At 36.6% G+C, this 15,646-nt stretch overlaps 1 long non-coding RNA gene across 1 annotated transcript in view; it reads left to right on the top strand.

Moving 5' to 3' along the window:
• The window catches only part of LOC116653361, an 80,070-nt gene extending 67,275 nt beyond the window's left edge, over positions 1-12,795 (top strand). The window contains exon 5 of the long non-coding RNA XR_004307003.1: positions 8,497-12,795. This is a non-coding gene — a long non-coding RNA (uncharacterized LOC116653361). The remainder of the gene's footprint in view (positions 1-8,496) is intronic.
• Positions 12,796-15,646: the final 2,851 nt, after the last annotated feature.

Raw genomic sequence — 15,646 nt, 5'->3', positions numbered from 1 at the left:
AAGTGTCTAAATAAATATCTAAATAACTAAATCCCATCTCTCTATGAGGGCTGCTCTGAAATCAATACCTCCTATTTTATTATGCTGTCCCACAGTGTCATAGGTGGATGTTGATGTTATGGCAGCAGAAGTTGAACCTTCCCACCAATATCCCATTACATGTTGTTGCTGTATGACAGATGGCAGTTCAGGGGCAGCCAAACAGAATGGCGTCTGACATGGAAGGGCATATGAAGCAAAGAGGTGGAATTTAATTCCTCTGTGTGGAAAAAAATAGCACCCATTGACCTTCATTGAATGTTGAACGTTTATGGAGGTCAAAGATATTACACAAGTGAGGCAATGGGTGATGTGTTTCAGCAGTGTTGTCAGTGACAGTGGTCACCTCTGCTGGTGTCGATACAAGCTCTTGTTCATCTGAAAATGCATAGGTAATAATGATCATGATGATGTCGAAAAATAATGCCTTGTATCTGAGTGTTTGCTCTATCAAATAGTGTTGCTGTACCCTTTGTATAAGTTGTAGTTTTCATAGAAACAAATAGAAGGCATTTTAGAACCACCTAGGGGTTAGGGGATCAGAGCAGCAGACTGTAAATGGCACTAAATGTTATCTTCAGGTAGTTGAACATTAATGAAATAGATGCTGAGGAAGGAAGATTTCTATTTAGATGAAAAACATCTAGTTTCTTTTTGCTAAATCAATCGGTACTATTAATAACACAGCTAAGGGACATTACATAAGAGTACTTTTAAAAAATTACTTGTCATGGGAACTTACATCAAACACAGATTCGCTTTGTTTTCACTGAACAAGGTTGTTTTGTCAGCTAAGAAACATCTGCTTATAGCAGCGATAAAAACTGCCATCCCATTCTGCCCACCAAGAGACAAAAAAGAAAAGCCAAAAATCAACTTCACAAAGGATAATAAAAGAGGAGCTAACTTACGTATTTCACCAAGGAAAGAGGAGCAAGAAAGGAGATATAGCTGAATCATAATTTATTTTCTCTAATGCTGTGGAGACAGTTCAGCTATTAGCATATTGTAATGCAATGCTATAATGTCTGTCTGCAGTCAGCAAGCATGCTGCCTGCTCCCCATGAGGTACTACTGCCTGTCAGTGCAGTTTAAATAAAAGGCAGTATTGTTGAAACATTATAATAAGCTTGTTGGGTTAATTGGCATAAATTGAGTTTCCTTTAGTGCTTTTTAAGAGTTGGTCAATTAAATTGTAAGTTGAAGTTTCATTTAAGTAAGGGGTAGAAAACAATGGTTGGATCAAGTACACTGCAGAATCTACTAGTACATCAAGGCATCACGATGCTCTCTTTTCTGCTCTTACCATACATATAAAATGTTATAATTTATAAGAAAAGCCTTATTATGGTTTGAAAGTCCAGGACAGAATTCAGCTTACAAGAAATTAAGCAGTTTCTTTCTCTGAAGTCTGTAATTTTGGGGTGAACAAAAGCTTCTTAGAAAGACTAAGAGTAACAATAAAGATATCCCAAAGAAGCTCCTAGGGAGACTAACCATCCCTTCTTTCTCTCTTTGCAAGCTTTAAATGTCAACAGTAGTCTTTACTTTGATGGGAATTACAGTCACGTAATTCAAGGCAAATTTCAAAGTATTACAAGCATTTTAGTGACCGAGATCCACTCATTAATTTTAGAGATTGAGTATCCTAAAACAACAATAAGAATGAAATAAGATGCAGGAAGGGCTGACATACAGCTTTATCTACACAGGAACAACCTACAGTTTCTTTTCAAATTCACAGCTGATGTCCAAGCTTCTCAGGAGGCAACTCACGCTTATACAATGTCCACAATGCCCACAGAAATTCTTTTCCTCATATTTTTAAATCTACAACACTCACTAAAGTATTTTTCTAACATCTTCCAGTTGACACTATTTAAAACCAAATCACTGTTGCGAATACTGTGGGAGCAATATAATACACGAAGATGTGGATATTTTCTCAGACAGTGCCACTTCTGCCAATTAATTTTCTTATATAACCCAGCCCATTAAGCTATTCAAACCGTAGGGGAAGTGGCATTTTCAAAACAGCTTATAAGGTACTGAGCTCCTTTAAATCCCATAAACTGAAGATCTTAAAGAAGATGCACATAGGAAAGATTGCATTTTATCAGCACAACTGAGCTCTAAGTCTCAGATGGAATTCTTTTCCTCCTTTATTTTGTCTTCTCTTTGTAAGGAAGTTTCTAAATCTCAATTCTTCCTATTTTTCCTTCAAAGTCCTCATTCAGGAATAGATGATACTTAGAAATACTTGTTGTTGCTGTTCAGATTTGGAACGGTGCTTTTTGACCAGCAAGAAAATTCAATTCAAGTGGAATTCAAGCCAATTTTAATAGCTGCTTTCTTTCTGTCTGCTTACAGTACATTCATCTGTTACAGAGACATGAGCTACAAATATGTTGAGCGTGTAGTAAAATAGTTAGATGAAGAACACACTGGAGGAATAGGAGAATGAGTGTGTATAGTCTCTTCTTAATCCTTTCTATTGCACCCAGGAGATCTACATGTGCTGCTATTCCGTATACAGGCACAGGATTGGGTATGCAGACAAGCCTTCCTTCAAAGAGACTTAGAAGCTGTCAGAAGGGAAGGCAGACAGGCAAAAGAGAGAATGTGGTAATTATGTTTACTGTCTGAAATTCAGAAGAAGCATCTATTAGCAACATAATACATGGAGCAGTCAAGAAAGGAGAAAAAGATGTCAGCATTTCTGTGTTCCTGCTAAAAATGTGTCTGAGACTTTTCATTCAGCAACAGTTACAGAATAAGATCAATACCTGTAATGCTAAGGATCCATATGGAGTAGCAGTCAATAGCAGATGACCAAATGCATCTGACATAAACCTGTTTGTAGGTGCTACACAGCAATTTCTGAACATCCCAGAACTGGGTGACCCAGACACATCCTCAAGTGCTTAGCTGAATTAACAGCACAAGGATCTGTTCTAAAGAAGGACTCTCCCAAATTGGTACTTCTTTCCTTGTACATCTATTTTTATTGCAGTGCTTCATACTATGCAGCAGAGCAGCATTATGTCACAAGAGTGCAGTGACATCACCCACAGAGGCACAAATGCAAACAGGACTAGAGAATGCTACATAGCTGTGGGGGACAGAGTTGTGATCCCTTGTGATTCTTAATGATCCAGGTATTTTTTAAAAAAACAACCCTCTGTTTTGACACCAGGTAACTGAACAGTGCTACAAAGAGCTGTGAAGTTGGCATGTTCCTGACAATGCCTCTGAAGAATAGTAATGATGTTATCTTGGATCCAGTTCAATTCCTGTAAGAAAAGTGATGACTTGGAGTTGCCATATAAAACAATGTCACCATTTATAGCATCGCTGAGATACGGGAGGATAAACACGATATCAGAAAAGAGCTAGTAAAATCAGAAGCATTTTAAAATGCTATGCTCTACAGCAGAATGGGCATTTTATAGCTTAGCTGTGATCTTAAAAGGTGGTAGATTATGTCCATAGCACAATAGTTTTACTGTGAAAGAATGTAAAAGAGGCCTAGAAAGACCAACTGAAATTCAGTCAAATCATTATAAGGTTCCACAATCCGCCATTGCAAAATCAGTAACTGTGCAAGAAAGAACTGTAAAATAACCAGACTGCACCTTCGTAAAACTCATAGCAGTTTGTGTCAGTATTCGTTTAGGAAACCTTTAATTTATATGTGTAGAAACACTATGAAACACTAATATTTCTTATTAAAATTATCTGCTACTGCTGGTCCTTTTCCTTCAGCTAATTTGCTTGCTTTTAAATACTAGAAGAGATCACAAACTCCACTTAGAAAGTGAAGTGCCTTTTATATCAGAACACTGCAGTGAGCATCAGACATTGACTACTGTATTTTAGGCCACTCTTTGTTTTGAAGAAGGACAAACTTAACACTGTTGAAGAGTCATTAAATGCAATAAAAGTATCAGGAAGCAGCATTTGGGCACTGCAGATAAATTTAACTCAGTATCTGTATATTCATAAGTTACACTGATCAAAGTAGTATTATTAAAATACCCACTTGGGACACAGATATTTCATTTATAAAAAACGTAGTAAGTTCTAGAAATGAAAGTCTTACTAAAGGGCTGAGGTCTTAGCTTCTTTTATCAGGGCACAGAATTAAGTGCTCAAGTGGTATTTCCAGAATTATAAATGAAAAATTATTTCACCTGAATATTTCTGAATCCACCATCAGCTGATGGTTGAAAGACCATCAGTGGATAAACGATTCAGTACTGAATGATTGCAGCTCAGAGAGAATCTGAGATCAGTGGGCATATCTGAACATTCCTTAGGTCTCCAGCAGTAGCTTGAAAGATACTAGATAAGTGCCAGCTGACCTGCATTGGTTGTTTGGACTCTGGTATTTCTGAGAGTGGTAAGTATTTTCCATTTTGAAACAGAAAAATTCCACAAGACTTCCCATTAATTTCTGCTCAACATTAGTAATAGAGGTGTATTTTTCATTTACATATTAATTTCCATCATACGTATTCATATGCTTGCATTTAGCAGGATAAGGGAGACCATACTTGAACTCTTAATTACAAACAATATTTTTTTGCACAAGTTCAGTCAGCGTAGTCTAACTGCAGAACAAAACATAGCTCTACTAATGCAGTGAAGGTGAGCAGGGTATCGGAGCCTCTGCCTTATCAGTCTGCTTTCTTAAAAAATAATATTCTTGATAATACAGAATGGCAGTTACAATGTGGTACCACTTATTCATTGATTCAGGTGTGCCAGGGATTAATCATGTATTCGAACAAGCTAGAGGCCACACAGTCAGAGCCTCAGGCTCCCAAAATGAAAAAAAAAAAAAAAAATGCTGCAAGTTCTAAAACAGGCATTTGCAGTGAAAATGGAGAGATAAAGAGGCCTGCTGTTATAGGATGTTCTAACCCTAACATTAATTTCATTTTTTGGAATTATATAAGAATGTTCTCACTGTGCCTGTGTCACCGAGTAGGTTTTGGTTAAAGTGTCTTTGTATAGCCAGGCAGTCAAGTAGGAGCCAATTTCTGGAGATATTATTTACCAATAGCTCCTTCTTCAGATACTTTAGACTCTTATTTCCTTTGGCCCCAAACAATTTGCTTTTGGCTTGCAAGTTAAAAGTCATTCTGCTAAAAACAAATGATTTCTATGTATATTTCCAAATGATCTTCAAAACATCAAGCACTGTCATGGATGCCTGAAGACAGAATGTTATCTTCATAAAAATGCAAATTATTCCAATTATAATAGCAATCAGAGTCACAGAGAGCTGGGGATTTCTCAATTATAGCTCTTGTGTGGCACTTAACACTCCCACAGAGGCACAGCAGAGAAAAACACAACAATTTAAATAATATGGATGTTCATTCCCTTTATAATTCTTAATGGCATGAATATTATTTAAAGACACTGAAACGAGTATCCTTCATACTAAAGGAGCATAAGTTGTAAGTGAAGCTTTTGACTGGAGCTCATTTACATACATTGCCATATATTTTTCAGGAAACTGTTACAAGGCAGACACAGATGTTGAAAATTTTCAATGTGACAGCAAGGTCCCAACCTCAATTACTCATTCAACAGCGGAAAAAATCACCATTTTTTTCAAGACAAAAACATACCACTCAATTTCTATTTTTTGAACAAACAATCGAGAGTTGCTAATTAAAGCCAGTATCGCTTAGTAATGATGTTCTAGCTGAAAAACGATTCTAAAGATTTCTGGATGCTGTTTACAAAGACCCTATTGCTCAGCACTAAATTTGGTTCTGGTTTTTTTTAGTTCTCTTATAGATTTTTTGCAAAATTTTTAATAGTGGAGTAAAATGAAGTAATGTTTATGTTAACATGGTCTCCTCTGTCTCCAACTTTGAGGTGCACAAAAAGCAGTCATTCTGGTCAACAGGTTGCCTGAGGTTACCTATCAACAACAAAAGTTCAGCTATGACTACAGGCAGTGGACTTTTCAAAAGCACTGCACGTCTGAGAGAGATTTCTCTCTGTGTTTTGAAGATAAGTGCTTACATCCAAATACAGCCATGCTGGTTTGGCCATGTTGCAGAATTAATAATAGTGCAGCAGCAGCAGGAAGTACTGACTACATATTTAAAAGATTAAAAATAGCAGTGATGGATGCATACATTTCTACTACACCATTCAGAGATTTTCTTTCATAGCTAATGGATTGTAGCCTCACCCAGGGATACTTCACTGTGGCCTCTGTAGTTAAAGACTAACTACGCCATAAAGCCCCATGAGTTGCCATGAAGCAAGGCGCTGCACATGGTGTCAGAGCAGACACATGTCAATCCTGAGCAGAGTAAGCATTTTCTGGAAAACAACCAACAAAATACTGAAGCAACACATTTCCCTCTCCTCCCTATTTATGTTACTCTCCTTTTTTAAGTGCCTGTAAGCTGCTATGAAATTGCAAGACATAGCATCCTGACAGAGGCTTAGGTTGCCATTAGGTCAGATCAGTACTGATAGATCAGGAAATTGGTGTTACAGTCACCTTGTTACAAGAAGTAGGTGATCTCGTGTTGAGTACTGCCCTCTCAGTTCAGTGACAAGTCTGGTGGGTTGCCTGCTTTGTACAGGAGGGCCACACTGCCTACATTTAGGTTTCGTGTGTTATAAAAAAAGCAATATTTCATGTGTTTAAGGAAACAAAGAAGTTGATCTACTAGAAGGAAAACAGCATTCCAACAAAGTATACTTATAGTTCAGCCTTCTGGACTAACAGCTGATTGTTTTTCAAGTTGTGGTAAACTGTCAGATAATGATTTCAATGAAGCTTGCACCCAATTTAAGTGAATTTCTATATGGTTTTATAATTAAATTATGAAGACCATTCTTCTCACAGTATACCTGCACCTCACATTTACAGGGCAGCAAGAAGAGCAAAAATCATACCAGCAAAGGAAAAAGAGAAAGAGAGTACAGTCTGTCCTATTATTAGAGCAAGGTTTATCTCTGCCTTTCAGACACAACCTTTATATTTAAAAAAATTTTGAATCTATTTTGGAAGACATATTCAGAGACAGGAAAAAGGAAGGAATCTTGCAAACCTCACAGAATATTTATTCCTTTTTATTATTTCTGTAGTGCATTTCAGAGTCTTGGCAGAAAGTAAAGGCATTTGCATCATAATTAACAATGTTTTGTGGCTGCATCTTTGTCATACTTATTTGTCCCCTTGCTTTCAATTCTAGTATGCTTTTCTGCAGTTCTCTGCAATAAATATTTCTTTTGGTCCTCTTATCAGAATTGTTCCAATCCTTTAGAACTGCAGTCTTTCCTATTTAGAAAGATGTTTAAGAATGAGAGACTGAAAAAAACAAGCCACACAGGTTTCTTTATATCCCCAGTAAGAAGGGGGATATAAATCCCAAAGGACTTGTCCACTGCTTCTTTCTTCTACAAGGTGTTATGCATTATGTTGATCACTACAAATTATTCAACTCTTTGAGACAGGACAGTTAGCATTGGTAATATTTGTTTTCCTTGTTTTGTATTATTTTCTTCCCATTTTATTCTAACTTGATCATTAAATAACTAATATGTATGGAAAGTATTGAAAAAATTATAGGTGAGAAAATATTGAAGTGGAAAAGGTAAGGTAAGGACATCTCTTGAAACTGAAAGAACATGTAGGAAAATCAGCTGATGCTTTCAAATTTTTTGTTTTCAACTATTTTCTAACAAACAGAATGGTATGGGAATTTATTTTCAATGAATATTTCCCAAATTATACAATAACTTTCCTTCTAAAAACAAAACTCCACTCTTGTGGAGTGATGATTGAGGAGGAAGAACATAAAGATCTTGTGTGTGATAAAATGGAAAAGAATAACTTGCACCTACAACTAGATTCAACATTCACAGATATCTTGTACCTGGAAGTGAATTACACAAATCATAACATTTGTTTGCTTTATAAGCATAAATATGAATATATTGTGTGTGTGTGTATATATATTTTGAAAATATAACTAAATAAAAACATTTTTCCTTTTCCTCCAGGAGAAATTTCAGTATAGTACATCCCATTATATCTGAATGAGCTTTATCTTTCTTTTCATTTGCACTGTACAGCTTTAAAAACAAGTAAAGATACTGCATATTTTCTGGCAGAATTTGTCATACACAATTCTCAGATCAGCTCTCATACAGTTGGAAACATAAGCTCATTTCCAGAAGCCTGAACTATCATTTTTTCTACAACATTTTCTTTTGCCAGCATGGCCGTAAGCCTGATCTCTGTTCATCATTCCTTAGCCTGAAATCTTCATTAGAACAAACAAACAAAAAAGGCATACTGAAGGAACATGGCAGTCTTTGAAAAGGTATAATAAGCTGAGTTCAAAAAATGTTGTAAGATCCTCAATCCTCTGGCTGCAGTTTGAGACTCATATCCACTTTCCCCTCCCACAGGTATGTGCATCTTACCCCCTGGGAGCTGCATGCATGGAATGAGATTCACAATCTGCTTCCAAGAAATGCAGTCTGTTCAATACCACATACAGAAGGCACTAAAATCCTATCCAGATTTCCTCCCTATCTAATGCTTATACTCCCTCTTTCTGATGACATACCTTTTCCTCCCTAATATCCATTTTACTTGACTAGCTATGAAATTTCTTTTATGAAGGCTGAATATAGCATCTCAGGCTGTGTGTACAAGATGCATGGACAGGCCATGAAACCTAGGTGCATGTGTTAGAACATATATCAGACATTTCTGTACATGTGCTGAGCCTGTTCCATCTATAACAAAAGAAAAAATCCCTAGGGCTAAGGACGGAAGAAATGTGAGGCATCAAACAAGATTCAGAAACAAAAATGGAGAAGAACATGATAAAGAAGATCCCGACAGTGATCCTTTGGGAAAAAGATACGGTCTCTCAGGATATAAGAATAGGCATGTAAGTGATGGATATTTATTTTATGGAAGTACTTTAAACCTAGGCTAGAAAGAAAAAAAAGAAGTTGTATCCATGATCAGATGAATTTCTTACACTTGCAGTGGAGAAAAATTGAGTAAGACTCCTGAAACCAACATATCTAATCCATTTGAGTATTGCTAATTACAATGAAACAATATTTTAGTGGTAAGAGACTCTAATGAGGTATGACATGTCCTTTTCTGAGCACTATATCAATAAAGATCCTCTTCAAGGTTTGCACCAGATTTCCTTTACAGATCATGGTTTCTAATGGCAGGCAAGTCCATTAAAGAATATACTAGGGTCAACATTATAGACCCTGATAGCTCAACATCTATCTGGTGATACAGAGGAAACCTACATTGCAAGAAAGAGTGCTGCTGATATGACTGCTGCCTCTGTAAATCAAGATCCCCAAGCACCACTGAAATCATCCATTTAAAGGTTTTTGATGTAACTGTAGTTTATGGATCCAATTACGTTAGTTCAAAGCCTCTCAAATCATTTGGGAAATGATTATCAGCAAGCTGTAAATGGCCAAAATTTCCAGTTCAGGAAAAAAACACCACAAAGATCCATCTTAACCATAACACTTCCTATATAGGGACGTCATTAATCAGTCACAAAATTAGGAGTGCCACAGCTATAAAATCCTGGTCATTCCCTTCATAGGTTGTTATGCTTTAAACTCTACTAACATTTACAGAAAGAGACTTATCATTATTAGGAAAAAAAGTAGCCCTGAGAAGCAGTTGCAATATTAAGTTTCAAGTACATTTTATAACGTTAAGTAACTTGCATATTTTCAGCCACACACTACTGTGGTTTTGTCCTCGGGGTTGTTAACCTCAAATAATGGAACGTTTCTTGCCTTAAAACCTGGTAAGTCCTACATGACAAAAGTTTTACCCAGATGAAGTGAACATTTCAGTACCAAATTTCTGCAACGTGCTTCCAAGCAGCTTAGAGGTTGGTTGAAACTTTTTAAAAATCAATGCATTAAAAAAGATTACTGTACAAAATAAGCAAAGTAAGCATGCCAAGTATTCAATATCAGTGGTTCTTTTTTTTCATTTTTTTTTTTTTTTAATTTTAAGGAAAACTGCATGAGGTCTACTTGCCTTTGCACTATGCTTGAGGGAGGTTCAATTATCATATGTATTCACTGTTTGATTACCTGTCTATCAGTGCAATGTGCCATCACAATAGCTTGCTGTATAACATCATAGTTATAGTTCCAAGAATGCCAAAGCATTTTCTTTCATGTTAAATTGCAGTCATTTTGCTTTTTGAGTGATCCAACCAGCTGGAATCTTCATATTATCCTCTTTACTTAAAATGAAGATAATAGGTCATATATATTCAAAAAGCATCAGCATTTCATATGGTACCTGTTCATTTCAACAGTGCATTTTAAGAGGTGCTTTGGATGGGGAGCAGGAGGGAAGTTGAAAACAAACAGAAAAGAAAATTATACTGGATCTGATGAAACTTAAACACTGTAAACTCAGAGATTAGAGTATACAAAATTGCTGGTTTCACAGCTACGAGGAATTCTACAGGATTGTCCTAGTTCTCTGGAGGGAAGAAACCATGGCATATTCAAAGCATAAGGCAGCTATCCAAGTCAATTTGGATGGACAAAGTCAAGAAGCTCAAAGCCTCCAGAAATGTCCTAGGATTCTGCTGAGTCTGGTAAAGCTGATAATCCCTATTTACAACAGTCTTTTACTAGCAGATGATCTTCCTTTGTTAAGGAAAAGCTAATAAAATGTTATGATTGCATCCTAAGGTAAGTATGGAGGAAAGAACTGTTCAGGCACAAGGACTGAGATACATAGTGGTAAGTTGCAGAAGAGCAACTTAGTTGCAATATATTGAAAATTTCAGGCTATTAGTGATGAATATTACACTCTTGAAGGGTGAAAAATTAGTTGACTCAAAGTGTTTATGAATAATCTGTGATAGAGTAGCTACATCCTTCACTGCACTCCTTTAATCTTAAAAACTACATTTCATTCAGTGCTGTGTTTATGCAGTTATCTTTTATAATAACGTTTAAAGACTAGGATGACACATTAGATCATCCTGCCCTTCTTCCCGTATCCAAGTGTTCTGATGCAGCAGGTTTTGAGTATTTCATTGCCATACTCCATACTAACACATTAAAATGCATTTGATGGTATACAATTCTAATACAGACTTTTTTTTTTGACATAATATATTTTAACTTCCTGATATCAGAATTCATTTAGATGTAACAGCTACCTCAAAATTCTTTAAAACAGATAAGACCCATAGGTATGAGTATTTCTCTCACAATGGAGAGAAATAGGATTCTCAATGGAGAGAAATAGATACATTTAAAGCATCTTACATATGCCTAAACAAGGGCATTAAGTGAAATATAAACCTTTGTTTGTTAGAAACTCCACCTATATTCATCAACTACTGTGGGTATCACCCCAGACAAGTTGAATCATTTAACCACCAGCAGGTATACACTGTCTGGCCATTACTAATAGGCGTGAGGTCATCCTATCCATAGGGATCTAACTGATATTCCTCAAATCTTATGGAAATAATTGCCTTTAAGATTTTACTCCATCACAAATACTCTTTAATCTAATCAATAAATGTAAAAGTAACTGTTGGAAAAGGAGGAAATGGAAAATGGAAACTAAGATTTCTGTCTCACCTCTCTGCACCACACAGTCTGGAATGATAGATGGATTAAATAGACAAATATACTTCTAACAGAATACAGAGTTGTGTATAAAACCTGTATTCCAATAGGCTTTGAATCAGACTCTTATATATGATGTAATATGCATTATTCCAGAGCCACTTAGGCAAAGATATACCCAGTTTTAAAGAACACTCATTCCATAAAAAAAAAACAAACACTTCACCTGCATTTTACCACTGTTAGAGAAAAAATGCAAACTGGGAAGCCAGACAACTCTATATCTATTAATAATGTTACAGGACTATTTATATCTAACCAAAGTGCTGCATTTCCATAGCAAGCTGCTTGAATTCATCTTACTGTGCTTAACATATTTTTCTGATTTTTTACTGGACACATAAAGATATAGATACAAATAGCTGCTTTGGAGTATCAAATGATACACACAACATAAAATTAAATATGTTCTTTAGCTCAGTAGGAACCACTAGGAGAGGTACCCTGTAAAAGATTGCACAGGAGATAGGTCTAATCATCATTATTTTCAAAATATATTTCATTAAATTTTCCTTGACAGAGCAGGCAGTTTGCTACAGATCACGTTATGATCATTTATGTGTCTGTGGTCCAACAAAACTCAGAAATTAAACACTTCATTAAGTCACAGGGCAAGATTCAGGATCAAATACTGTGGGTACATTACTTTGAATCCATTTAGGTCAATTAGGTATCCACGTCCTTGGCACCTAACTTCAAATTAAGGACTTAAAATGCCACTATTCAAAACACCTTCAGATACTAAGCTAATTCCAAGTATTCCAGCAAATCTTGAAAACCTTGAGTGTCACTACTGAACGTCTTTAAAATTAGCAATAAATCAGAATTCATAAAAACAAATTTCACAGTTCTGAATTTTTTCACCTAAAAGCAACCTCATCATTTCTTTTCTTTAAGATATACCTGTCTACCTTGCTCTCAGATCCTGCTGGAGTCTAGATTTACTTTTCAGAAGAAGTCATGACCCTCAACTCTTTGACCAACTTGGTAGCCTTCTATGATGTTGTCACTGGCTGGGTGGATGGGAGGAGAGCTGTGGATGTAGTCTACCTTGATTTCAGCAAGGCATTTGATACTGTCTCCCACGACATCCTTATAACAAAGCAGAGGAAGTGTGGGATAGATGAGTAGACAGTGAGGTGGGCTGAGAACTGGCTGACTGTCAGAATGTAGAAGGTTGTCACTGGTGGTGCAGAGTCTGGTTGGAGACCTGTAACTAGTAGTGTTCCTCAGGTGGAGAAGGATCTGGTCTGGTTCAACATCTTCATCAGTGACCTTGAGAAGGGTATAGTGGCCACCCTCAGCAAGTTTGCTGATGATACAAAGTTGGGAGGATTGGCTGACACGCCTGAAACTGTGCTGCCATTCCGCAAGACCTGGACAGGCTGGAGAGCTGGGCTATAAGCTTTTGAGAGTATCCTTTTTCCATCTCTAGTATGCTTTTACCCAAGGTCTGGTGAAAAAATGGATATTTATAAAAAGAAAACTAGCAGTCAAAAATTGCTGCCAACTCCAGCTGAGAGAACTCTCTGGGATACACAGACATTTGTTCTGAGAAAATCATGTAAAACATCACAAGGGCTGCATAATTTGTGATGTGTGATAAGACCCTTTACAACTTATTTTGCAAGTTGAAGCAATTTCTTTTTGTTATTAGATAATATAAATGTCTGTGATGCTGACTGAATTGTTTGTCATGAGAAAGAAGTGAAACAAACTCTGCACAACTTGTAGCCAAGCCGGCACTCTGAACATGCGTGGTAGTTGTCAAAGCTCTGCAAAGCTCCACACCTTCATGATGAAGATTTTGACCCTTCATGACATGGGCTTCTTGAGTGTCTCCCTAATGACAGAGCTGTCAAAAAAAGGACTTCCTGAAAGATTCTGTTTTTCACCCCTTCTGTATTTCATGACTGCTAATCCCAACTCTGACCTCATATATATCTCCAAAGCTATCCACAGCAGGTACTGAACTGAAGGCTACTGAACCAATGCCACAGTTGCAGCTGGTACTTGGCATGCATTAAATGACAGATGGCCTTGATTACAAGCAACTACACAGAGCACTTTGAAAGAGAGACATATGCCAGTTTACTGTGCTTTGAATCTTGTTAAACACAAAAGACTCTGGGGTTCAGGCATCCTACCCAGAACATGCATTTAAATCAAACCCTTTACAAGTCAGAATTATGAAAACTCAAAAGACCCTATAGGTCAAAAATAAGATTGCATCCCAGATCAAAGCAATGCAGCAAGCCAAACATCTGAGATTATAAAATGAAAAGGATTAGATGAGGTACATTTTTTCTTTCTTTCTTTTTTTCCCCATACAGCAGAAGACTTTGAAAGAAAATGAAATAGCAGATGGTAGAAGACAAATGAGTCTTATTTAATTTAATTAATTTTTAACATACCACCAAAGTACATCAGCCATTTCATTTATTGACCAACTATATTCCCCAATGCTACTTTTCCCAGAAAATCCTCAAGTATCCTTTCCACGTTTAAATAAACTCTTGAGAAACATCATTACTTCTAAACAGAGAATCCTCTAACTTTTTTTCATCAAAAATCACACAAGCATAATATATGCTTATGCCCTTTACAGTGTCGTGATTCTAGAAAAGTACTCAAATATCAGAAGATGATGAAGTAAGCAGGTTAGTTACTCATTACAGTGTGATAACTGATTCCCAAACAGTGAGCTTTCAATCATTTGCATAAGTAACTTAACTTTTAAGAACAGTCACAAGGAAAACAGTGAAACCACTGTGCATACTCCTACCCACGAGGTATGCAAGCATTTCCAGGCCCAAAACTATGCTTATTATAGTGCTAAAGTGAAATATAGGTCACAAGAAGAGGAAGCATTTCTGTCAGCAGTGGCATTTTGGGGACTCCCCTCGCAATGAATGATTATATTACATACAGGATATGGTCTCATCTCCCAGGAAAATGCCAGACTCAACACCACTGAAAATGAAGAATCTAGAAAATATTTTTAACAGCTCAGAGAAGATCCTTTTCCTTTCTTTTTAATTATTCAAGCTGAAGGAATGCTAAAACCTTTCTCTATCTCCCTCTAATCCTTCCCAAGAGGGAGACAGATAGGAAATGTCACTCTATCTTTTTTGACAATGAATACCTGAAGTCCCTTTATTTCCCTGCAGTATTTTTTTTTCTCTGTTTCTCTTAGTTATAAGCTGGTTGTTAAGTTCACCAAAATGATTAGTGCAAAGCACTTTCCTTCCTATCCATATGGTGCTTAACCCAATGATTCAAGCTGAAAATGAAGTATTTAGTATACCATTGTCAGCAGCCTTGCTGTGGTGCAATACTGCTAGCAGGCAGTATTTCTACACTCTACAACAATTACTTATGGTTTAAGTATGTTGTTACAGGCCAGAGTGGGACAAATTTTACAGAGGAAAATCTTAATGCACAACAAGAAGAGATATCCTTGGACAACTCACTTCCAACAATCATCTTTCTTTAGTTTGTCCACATTTGGCAAAAATGTCTGCTCTACAATTACTTCCTAAACTTTCTCCTTTTCTACCCGCTGACACTTCCTGGAGAATATCTTCAGGTGTCCCTAATTAGCAGACTGCAATTTGTTGCTATAAAAACATGTCCTGTATTAGCACTCTGCTCTTTCCCAAAAGATTTTATCTCAGCTGGAACTGGCATAACTGTGATGCTCTGTTTGTACATGCAGCTGTGAAAATCTAGCCTACTGTAATTTATTTTATTGCACAGTTTATGGTCTTCTTAGAAGCAATGCTCTACTTGCTCTACTATGTCAGCATGACTTAGACTGTCAGAGTACAAAATTCTGGGGACACAGCCCTACTCCTTTCCTTTTCAGAGGTCAGATTACAGTCCTTATAGA

The sequence above is a fragment of the Coturnix japonica genome, chromosome 4, assembly GCF_001577835.2.
Source record: "Coturnix japonica isolate 7356 chromosome 4, Coturnix japonica 2.1, whole genome shotgun sequence".
Classification (NCBI taxonomy): domain Eukaryota; kingdom Metazoa; phylum Chordata; class Aves; order Galliformes; family Phasianidae; genus Coturnix; species Coturnix japonica.
The sequence above is the reverse complement of the archived record's forward strand: the minus strand, read 5'-3'. Positions and strand labels throughout refer to the sequence as shown.